The 11,247-nt window shown below is 30.1% G+C and overlaps 2 long non-coding RNA genes across 2 annotated transcripts; both read right to left on the bottom strand.

The window, feature by feature from the left end:
- Positions 1–2,231: 2,231 nt before the first annotated feature.
- On the bottom strand, positions 2,232–10,463 carry LOC107938192 (uncharacterized). The gene is made up of 3 exons (XR_001694846.2): positions 10,131–10,463; positions 4,607–4,862; positions 2,232–2,557 (listed from the first exon to the last, which is right to left on the bottom strand). It is a non-coding gene; the product is annotated as an uncharacterized lncRNA (long non-coding RNA).
- On the bottom strand, positions 7,390–10,116 carry LOC107938250 (uncharacterized). Its single transcript, XR_001694859.2, has 2 exons — positions 9,182–10,116; positions 7,390–7,611 (listed from the first exon to the last, which is right to left on the bottom strand). It is a non-coding gene; the product is annotated as an uncharacterized lncRNA (long non-coding RNA).
- Positions 10,464–11,247: the final 784 nt, after the last annotated feature.

The following is an 11,247-nucleotide window of genomic DNA, read 5'->3' on the forward strand; positions in this document are numbered from 1 at the left end:
AAATATTTGAACTCTAAACCTCTCGTTATTATCTTTAAGCTCGATAACCTTATACCTCAAAATCATTGAATTCTAAACTCTTTTTATCATCGCATTTCATCCATACCCAAATAAATAGTTGATTGCTGAAGAAAATCAAAGAATTGAAGGGGGAAAGGAAGAAAGAACGGATAATGTGGGGTATTAATATGATTGATGCTACAATTTTCGGTTGTGTCTTGATGAAATGTGATGATGGAGGGAGTTGAAGGTTTAATGATTTTGGAGTTCAAAGTTTGATTTCGAGGTTAGTGATGGCAATGTAGGTTTAAAGTTCAATGGCTAAGGTTATCTAGTTTTCGTATTAAAAATTTGATTTTCTCCTAAAAAATTTAAATTGAAATATGCAGTGACATATAATCAAACTCAGAAACTTTCTCAATAGTTATATCCATAATTTCTAATTTTTGTTAGGAAAACATGAGTTTAAGTGCGTTGAATCGCGTTTATCTCCTATTTAAGTGTTGAAGAAGAACTATGAGTAGTTTTAAGCAGTATATTAAAAAAAACCATAATTCCCTATACTCTTCCTAAAATTAGAATTTAACCTTAATACTTCTAACTTTAGGAATTTAGTTCATCTAAATTTCAGATTTCAAAATTCATATCTAATTATTATCATTGTTAAAATTATTTTGTCAAATTTAAATTCATTACAACATTATTTTGTTAGTTACACAACTATCTAATAAGTAATTTTTTTAATTTCAAAATATCACCAATAAATTTAACAGTATTAATAATTGGACATAAACTTTAAAATCCAAAAAATAAAATGACTACGTTCCTGAAAATAAAAGTATAATAGTTAAATTTCGAATTTATGAAAGTACACATATTTATGATATATTTTGACTTTATATTAACTTATCACTTCATAAAACCTAAAAAGTTTAAAGGTAAATTTTATTATTTTAGGAAGATCAAAGCTACTATCTAGTCTATCCATGTTTATAGATACGAAAGATACAGTTCTTTATATATATAAACTTACAAAATAAAATAAAATATTCAACCACCTAACCATATCGAACACATAAACTAGTCTTCACCAACCTTAATTTAGAATCGATAGACACACTATATTACAAATGTAATGCCTTACAATCTCACAACAAAAAAGTCATTAATAATACAAACTCAAAAAATTCCTTAATTCTTAATGTATTTGCTAACTACTCAAACAAATCAAGAACAAGAATCATTCTATTAAAATGGTTCAAGCTTAAAACTATGTTAACTTTCACAGTTCCAAGAAGAAATTTTTTTATCAAAATAATATAAAAAAAATTAAATGCAAAAATAGTATAAGGTGTGCCACCCTAAATTTCTCACACACCTTTACTGAAAAAAAAATCTTTTTGAAGTAGTGCCGCCAACATATTGGATAGAACTCAAAAATATACGAATATTACCCCTAAATGCAGAATAAATACCATATGAAAAGAAAAGAAAAGAAAAACTATTTTTTAATGTGGTGCTAAGGTGATACTGTTACTGTGTCAAGAGATACCGGTTTAAATTTAAAAGAAAATGTTATAGAAAAGCAAAAAAAAAAAACCTTAAAATAATAGTTAAAAAGGGTTTATGATGCAATTATTTCCTAAAAACATATATCTAACCTAACCATCAACTATTTCAGTTCATTTCCATGAGTTCGGAAAAAAAAAGGTTTTGTGACTTCCAAGGACTAACACACAGATTTAATTTGACTTAATATTATTTCAAACCAAAAAAGAAAAAAGAAAAAAACAGTAACATGGTTTAATATGAGAAGAGACAAGACATTTTTTTTTATAACAGCTTCAACTTCTTTTTTTTAATTTATTTCCTGTCAGACTTTTTAAAAAAAAATCAAGACAGCCTGTCAAATGAAATAAAAAAAAATAGTTTTTGTTACTTATATATCATTTGTATTGTATTTAGAAAGAAATATAGATATTTTTATATTTTTGTAATTAATTGCAAATTATTTTTTATATTATTTTAATTTAAAAACACTCAGAAGTGCCAATATCAATATACTTGGATAGTGAAAGCAAGTGACTAAATAGTGTATAGCCGCACACAGTAATGGCTGAAGTGAGATTATCTATGTCCGTGACTAGGGTTTGATCAACAGATTCACTTGTATATTAGTGTAGTGTGTAGGTGTTGAGTTTGAACTTATATTGTATAAAAAAATATGTTAGTATGATAAACTCAACACAAAAACTACAATACATATGTGTAAAACATACCTTCCACTTACATTCAGACAGAGACTCCATATGCAAATTTCCTGACACAACCTTGAGATCTGTTTAAAGTGGTCAAAGTACGAAATTTCTAGCAACTTGAACAAGCTCCTACTTTTAATGGATATCATTTAAGGGGATAATTTTGCTAGCAAAAACCAGACAATGGACGCTTCGAGATGTTCTGTAGCGAAGGGCTAAACGTCATGTTGGTAACAGAAACATACCGATTCCTCTGCCTTGCCGAAACAACAGCAAATGATATGCAGATCAATAGTACACTGCAGATACGAGCATCTCTTGGTTAGACATCTAAATCTTTTATCCATTGTTGAAAAAAAATGTCATTCAACCTGATTGTAATAGGAAAAAGTTCATGAATCAAGATCATTAATCTGAAACTACAGTTGAAATTTCGACACAACGAAACAATGGCAATGCCTTAGGCATAAGTACTCAAAACGCATGGTCCAGAAACAACACTAATTGTAATAAAATTAGAGAGAATAATAACTTATAGTGCACAAACCGGTTAACCAAACTAAGCGATTATTTAGAGTGTGTAAATGATTTTAATATGGAAATAAATTAAGTGTTAAAGTTGTGTGACTCAAATTTTAAGTGATTGCTTATAAGTTAAGTTAAACAAAATATATTCTTTCTAGAAGATTTAGTATTTATTAGTATAATATATTTAATATTTATTAGGATAGTTTATTTGACCTACTAATTTAGCCTATAAATAAGTTCTTTTGCAACTTTAAAAATACATCCATTAGAGTTTAGAACTCATAACACATTTAGAGAATTTTGTGTTTACGTTTTGAGGGTTCTTTGTTTTCGGGTTTTCGGGGTTTAATTTTTATTTCTATCTTTTGTACTCTTCGTTCTTTTGCCATTATAGTAAAATTATCTTTGCCCGTGACTTTTTATTCTCTTTGGAAGAGTTTTTTAATGTTAAATTTATATGTTCAATTTTTCAGTTTATTCCGCTATTTATTTTACTTGTTGCTTAATCAGGTCGATCCTAACACTAAACAATTACACGTGGACAGAAGAACATAGTGTCAACGTATTAACACGACCCACAAATGCAATTGTCCATAAGAGTTACAACCGACTCTATACAAATAAGATCTTTGGCTGATGTTAATTGCCGAAAACGATCTTACAATGGTACGAATTCTTACTTTCTTCTCAACCAAACAGCCTTTACTTCAATCTTTCTAAGAGCACCTACAGGATCTAGTCCAGGCAAATGGGAAAATAGTACAATAATTGTGCTGCATAATCCCATATTTAAGCAGATCAGCTCAACTCATAACATTTTACACTGAATCCAACAAGGTGACTTATTTTTCTATGAAGCACTACCTCAATATATAAGAGGTACTAAATTGGTTCATGCAAATGGCAAGCATTCTCTTTTATATCTTTGCTTTTCTTGTTTAAGAAGAAAAATAAACAAAGAAAACAAAGGAGCAGAAAAGAAAATCTAATCATGTCACTAATATAGAACTTGAATACTTATTCTATGTGTTTATTCAATCTCTCTACCAGTTTCCTAGCACTGGTCAACTAGAGTGTCAAATGATTATGTATACAACTAATACTTTGAAACCATAAAACAATGGAAACTAAACTTATGCCATTTCTATTTGATTTCTTGAAAGAAATAAACTATTACTAAAAGGAAAAGTTCTTGTCAAATTGGGGTAAAGTGTCTTTGTCCTTGGATGTAAGTATCAGGATCTCAAACCCTACAGATAAATTTCCAGGGTGTTTATTTAAGTCCAAAACCAAAGAGAAGTAACTTATTTTCAGGGTGTCCATTTCAAAACGAAAACTCCTAATGTATCAAATATTCATAATTTCTATGAATTCCAACATCAAAGAGCATATATTTTGAAACATTCTGAGTAAAAAAAAAGGGATTCAGTATTAATCTCCACAACTACTTTCCCTCTATGCATAACTCAAAAGATCCTGTTTGAAGGGCCGTGGAACTCTTCAAGCAAAGGCACCTTACCTACGATCAACCCATTCAATGCGCAACTTATTGTTCTTGTTTAGCATCTTCAATGCTTCTACATTCATTTAATCCAAACCAATCTTCTCATCTTGCAATATAAATCGAACCGCATAAAAGGAAACACTCAAAAGTTACAAGTACATAGTTTTTATATTGCTCAGATTCTTCATTCTTCTTGAAGTAACCATGCACATTTAAAATGGATACCCATATATGTTTTATGCTCAGGTCAAGAAATAAAATGTTCTTCTTAGCAATGTAGGCAAACCAAGTTCACCTCAGAAAGACACAAATTTACCTCTTCAACAAGTTGATCATCTCCAAGCATGCAGATCTTTGTTTTGGAGCAATGAATGTGTGGCAGCTTCACAAACACTGAAACACTCGTCTTTTAAGGGATCATTGTTTTTCAGCCCAATGTGGAATTCAATGGTCTCGGTCAACTTATGATTTTCCTCCTAGGAGTTAGCCATATTGGTTGAAGTAGCTTCCTAAGGGAATCACTCTAAAGCTTAGTGCAGATAAAAAAAGCCAAATTCCTTCAGGGTAGAAACCTATAAATGAGTAGATAAGAAGCAACCACATAATTCATAAACTAGTATAATGAAGTATTAATCCAGGCAACTTAAACAATTCATACTCATCACAACATGATCGCTAAAAACCAATTCATAGTTTGACTCACTACATCCGAAAAGATATATAATAAAAGAACTAATATATAAAGTTGTGAATTTAAACATCATATCAAAAAATTCCAAGTTTGAATTTTGAGAATTATATTTTCTTTAATAGTAACTTAACTAATAAATGTAAAATATAGACTGAAACATGCTTATATACATATGCACCAATATAAATACCGGAAGAAAGACTGTTTTATATCGATTTTAATATATTCATTTATCCGTGCTCTGTTCAATTTTTTACTATTTCATATTATGTTTTAACTATTTTTTCAAGTCATGTCCATGTTATTTTAGTACTCAGTATTGTTGAATCTAGATTTGACATATACAATTAATGCGAAGCTCTTCCAACACACACTTATTCATCATGGTCCATATTTTTCAATAGCTACTCTTGGTAGCTATGGTTGCCCTTGGAGATAATTGCTAACATGGTAGATAGAGTGTAATTCTCCCAAATCACTCAAAGCACTTCAATCAACCTAGACAAATATACTCCATCTACACCCTATTTTGTTTTTGGACTTTTTAGTTTTCCCTTTTCCTCAAAAGTATATATATTCAAAATCTATATCTGACATATAACCAAACATGGATATGAAAGGTATAATTCTTCAAATCAAGAAAAAGAATTTAGAAAACAAATTAGAATATTTATATTGATCGGTACCCGTATTTGAAACACATTAATGGTCTAAATAATAGTCTTTGCCAACCTTAAACAAATTAGAATTGATTGTCACATGATATTGCAAAAGTCCTACCTTGCAATCTCACAATATAAGTTATTAATGACAGCCATTCTTACTCTAAAACATTAAAAAATTAACTCAAAAATTCAATCTTAATGTTATTGCTAACTGTTGAAATAAATACAAGAATTAATGGTCGGATAAAGTGTCACGAAGAACATGGCAGATGTCAAAGTGCCATTGTTAATATCTGGATGCTGAAAGTGTGTGATTAAATGGTGCAGCCACATGCAGTAATTCCAGAATGCTAAACTCAATACAAAAACTAGAGGGCATATATATGTATATGTATACCAATATTTAGAAAGTTGCACACCATGTTGAAGTTAACTACAAGAAGATGAACTTGTGCAACTAGACTTAGGACTGCTCAGGGTTGAACTGAGGTTAATAAGTATAGAACGGGTTGAGATCCAGTCAATTATTTTTTTAATCTAAAACTTTCAAATACACTAATCATTACCATTCAAATGTGTAAGATCCATCAATGAATTGTGGAAGTGATATTTGTAAATGGTGATTAACCTTATATTGGATAGTAATAGACACAAAAGTAAGTAATGGAGGGAAGCCAAACATCTATAAGACATGAAAAGAAATTAAATAAATAAGGTATTATCATGTGTAAAAAGTTCAGTCAATCAGTAACACACATGTAGTCTCAATTATGATAAATTGGACCTCTTTAGACATAGTATTACAGCATAAAAAATTGTATAACAAATGTTTCCAATATCGGTTTCAAACAAAGTAAGGTTAAAATGTCTTGCATTCCAATAACTCATAGTCCAACATTTGATCCAACAATATAGTCCACTTAAAACTATTACAGGATGGAAAACATAGCATAGCAATTTCTATTTGATGTAACTAATAAAATAGAAATGCGAAAAAACGTAAGCAAATAGTTGGCCAAACATGGCAACCTAATGGTTACTTTGTCATGACAACGCATCATGGCAGTGCCTATGCAGTATGCACAGGTAATATACAAGGCCCAAGTAACACCTATATCTATAAATATAGATATAGTAATAAAAGTGTAATTAACGAGAGTAATAACTTATGGTGCAAAACAGAACGGTTACCCAAATTATTCCGCCAATAACCTAGACCATATAAATCATTTCAATATGTAAACTAAGCAATTACACGTGGATAGATGATTTCGTAGTGTCGACGTGTTAACACAATCCACAGACGCAACTTTCTATAAAAGTTATGACCGACTCTATAAATAAGAATTTAGGCAGGTGTTATTTGCCCGCTCGAGTTCTTACTTTCTTCTCAAGAAATTTTGCACTTGTGCACCTATGGGTTCTAGCGCAAGCAAATGGGAAAATACCACAAAGATTGGGCTGCATTATCCCGAATTTAAGCAGATCAGCTCTGCTCATAATGTTACTGAATCCAACAAGGTCAGTAAAGCTGAATCCAACAAGGTCAGTAAAGCTAACTTATTTTTCTATCAAGTTCGACCTAGTTTACTAAAGTATATCAACAATATATAAGAGGTACTAAATTGGATCTTCCTTTCATGAAAATGACCCTTCAAAAGCATTTTCGTTAGCAGCTCCAAGTCTCTTTTTGATTTTCTTGTTTTAAAATAAAAATAAACACAAGAACATAGAAAGCGAGACAACATAAGAAAAATTGTATTCATGCCTATGCTTAACTTGATTGGTAAGTGGTGACAACACATAAAAATCTGGTCATGTCATTGATAGAGAATTAGAATACATATTCTTCGTGTTTATTCAATCTCTAAGTACATTATGGTCGGAACTCTGCCTCTACTCTCTACTAGTTTCCTCGTATTGGTTGTCTTTGCACACTCTGCTTGAATTGATTCATAGAATTCCCTAGAAAACAATTCTCAGTCAACCAGATTGTCAAATGATGATAGTGTTATTATCAATTAGATTATGTATTTGACTAATTCTTTGATACTACAAAACAATGGAAACTAGACTTGTGCCATTTCTAATAGTATGCTTCAATTTGGTTAAAAATACAAACGGGAAAAGTTCTTCCCGAATTTAGATGAAGTGTCATTGTCTTTGATGTTAGTATTAAGATTTCAAACTTTACACATAAGTTTTCGGGGTGTCCGTTTAACTCCAAAACCAAAGAGAAGTAATTGGTAAAAAGACCTCTTTGGTCCCTCTCAATTTCAATATTGAGTAATTTGGTCCCTCTAAAAAATCAGACCAATTTAATCATTGTCAATTTAAAAAATGAGCAATTAAGGGCAATTAATTACAACATACTTTTTATTGGCATAATAGAAAATTTAGCTGTCAAAGTTTACGCATTTTGTCAATTTTGTCTTAATAAATTTAGTCTGCAACATTTACATATTCTAACATTTATGTGGAATAACAAACATCGAGGGCTAAATTTATTATTAAACCAATAAAAATTATGAACTATTGACAGAAAAAACCATTAATATCATTATTAATTGTCCTTAGTTGCTCACTTTCGGAATTGATAGGGGTTCAATTGCTCCAATTTTATTGACAGCAACCGGTTTGCTTAATATTTAATTGAGAGGGCCCATAAAAGTGTTTTTACCAAACTGATTTGTTTCCAATTTGTTTGCCCTCCCTACGGGTCCTGCTTTCTAGACTGGTAGTAAAACAAATAGAAATACAATTTATATTATGTAGGAAAAGTAATTATGCAAGGATAAAAAATGCAGTATTTTTGGTATTAATGTATTTTCTATGTATGAAAACTTTGTTGTAATTCTAAATGTTTTTTATGGTAACTGCTTAGTATAGTAGGTATGCTTATATGAACTTTTATGCAAAGATACAAGTATTAAATATTCAAATATAGAAAGTATATTTAAATCATGCACCTTCACATAAAAATCCATATATGAAAGCCAATTGACTGGAACTGTGATACAAGGAAAGTAGCACAATCTTGTATTTGTAGAGCTGTTTGAGACCAATTACATGCTTCCATAAAAATTTGGAAGGTATTTTCAAATATAGAAGGTATAAGTAAATATGGACATATTTGAATATTTAATACCTTAAATAAAAATATACCTTCTATATCTGAATAAGCTTTCTATATTTGTATAAATTTAATACAAATTTGGAAGGTATTTTCAAATATTGAAGGTATAATTAAATATAGAAGGTATTTTCAAATAATTATACCTTCTATATTTGAAAATACCTTCCAAATTTGTATTAAATATTAAGAATAGTTGGTCTCAAACGGGCCTATAAATAAGAGATTATGCCACTCTCCTTGTACCAGAGTTACACTCAGTAGGCATTACAATGGCCAATCTCCTTCTGCCAAACAGATACAATTTTCTCAAGTTAGCAGAAATGGTTTGGGTACGATTTATGGAGACCAAGATACTACCTTGCTTCTAGCAAGGAAATAGATATCGAATCAGTGATTTACCAGATAAATCTACCACTCCAGGCACTTTTATCTTGAAGAAATGGAAGAAGCTGATGGAGTAAGAGTCGGCCTCATCATGAAAATTAGACCATTGTTAGTATTTCCAATGGTCTCAGGATTACGTGAGAGGGTCAAACAAGGGTAGATCAAAGAGGAAGATATAGAAGAGGCATGAGGTTTCATATGCAATCATAGCATTTTATGCCACCTCTTCATCTTCATGAATTAATGATGGGCTGATCCCTAGTAGCCTCATATGTCATAGATGAACTAAGAATAAGATACCATGTATTCCATCAGCCAAATTTAATTGTATTATTAACAAGCGTTTATCTATCTACATTTATCTGTATATCTTAAGCCATTCCCTTGTAGCCTCATATGACATTGATGAACTAAGAATAAGATACCACATATTCCGTCAGCTAATTTGATTGTACCATTAAAAAGCATTTATCTGTATATCCTAAGGGACTTTACATGTACTAAATCACAAATACACAAATATAAACCATCTATCAAAATAATAATCAAATTCCTTTTTCTCTTAAATGATGGACTAAAATTATGAAAAGCGTAATAATAAAAAGGGAAGGAAGGGAGCATGAATTTGTTTTTCTGGTGTTCCTTAAATTGTTTTTTCATTTTACACAACTAAGTCTAATTATCCTGTCATGTTAAGGGTTTTAATCAAGTGAAGCTAATTTCTCTTATCAATGGACCCATTATTTCTTCCAATGAAACCCACAAAGGTCCTTACACTTATAACACATCATAAATTTTCAACTACTAAAAAGGTAAACCAAAAGCAGATAACAGCACTAATCAAATCAAAGATTTCAACAATATATTCTTCCTTAAACGAAGACCAATCTATAGATGATCATAGCTTTTAAGTTTTCGAAACATAAAAAAATTCACATAATTTCAGACAGGATAAGAAAATTACTTGCTTCAGCAAGATCAGAAGAACAAAATTGGCCGTCCATGGTTTTAGCAGACCAATAGCAATGTAGATATACTTGGCAATGACTTCAGCAGAAACTTCCCCGTGAAGCAACAATGGCGATTCATTTTCGTTGAATTGAAACACCCAACATTCAAACAAATTAAATGGGCTTCTATCATTTTCTCTCTTTTGTAAAACCCATTTCTGTAATTTGGAATCCGTAGCTGTCCTCAACGACATTCTCAATTCTTTGCCAGCTTGGGGCTGCTGTTAAGCCCGGTTTACTCTTTTTATTGTTCTTTGCCGCCATTCTGGCCAAGGATAATAGCGGGTGGAAATTTGTAAATTTTATAAATTTGGAATTAAAAAAATGGGTAAAAATAGCTTCACTCAAATTTGATATCTTTAAAAAATCAGAGTAATTTAATCTTGCCAATTTAAAAAATGAGTATCTAAAAACAATCAATCACAACATTAATTTTTTTCGTCAATTTTACATAATTTTGATTAGAAAAATAACAAATTTATTCATTAAAATTTACACATTTTGTCTATTTATATATATTTGAAACTAATTTTTTTATTATATTTTTGTGGTTTTATACATTTTTCAATTATTTTCTAAAATAAGGATTAAATTAACAAAATATGTAAACATTGAAGATTTAATTTGTTATTATGTCAATCAAAATTATGCACAATTGACAGAAAACATTAATAGTCATAATAAATTGTCCTTAATTGCTTACTTTTGAAATTAAAAAGATTAGATTACTCGTTTTTAGAAGGACTAAATTGCTCAATGTCTAAATTGAGAGGTACTAAAAAGATGGCTTTACACAATTTTGATTCAAAATCCTAATCTGTTTATTTATGTATTATTTTCTAATTATAAATCCGAATCAATTAAATTCTGTCTAATATCCAAAACTGTTAAACATCCATATTTATTATATAAAAAATAAAAAATGAAAATCCAAGTACATTATGATATCCATTATACGAATACCAATATCTAAATCCACTAATAAAAATATGTTTCATATCACTTTACTCTCATTCAACCGGATTGCACATGAACAAGTTCACGAATCAAGAAGATTAATCCGAAACTGCA

This window comes from Gossypium hirsutum, chromosome D13 (assembly GCF_007990345.1).
Source record: "Gossypium hirsutum isolate 1008001.06 chromosome D13, Gossypium_hirsutum_v2.1, whole genome shotgun sequence".
Classification (NCBI taxonomy): domain Eukaryota; kingdom Viridiplantae; phylum Streptophyta; class Magnoliopsida; order Malvales; family Malvaceae; genus Gossypium; species Gossypium hirsutum.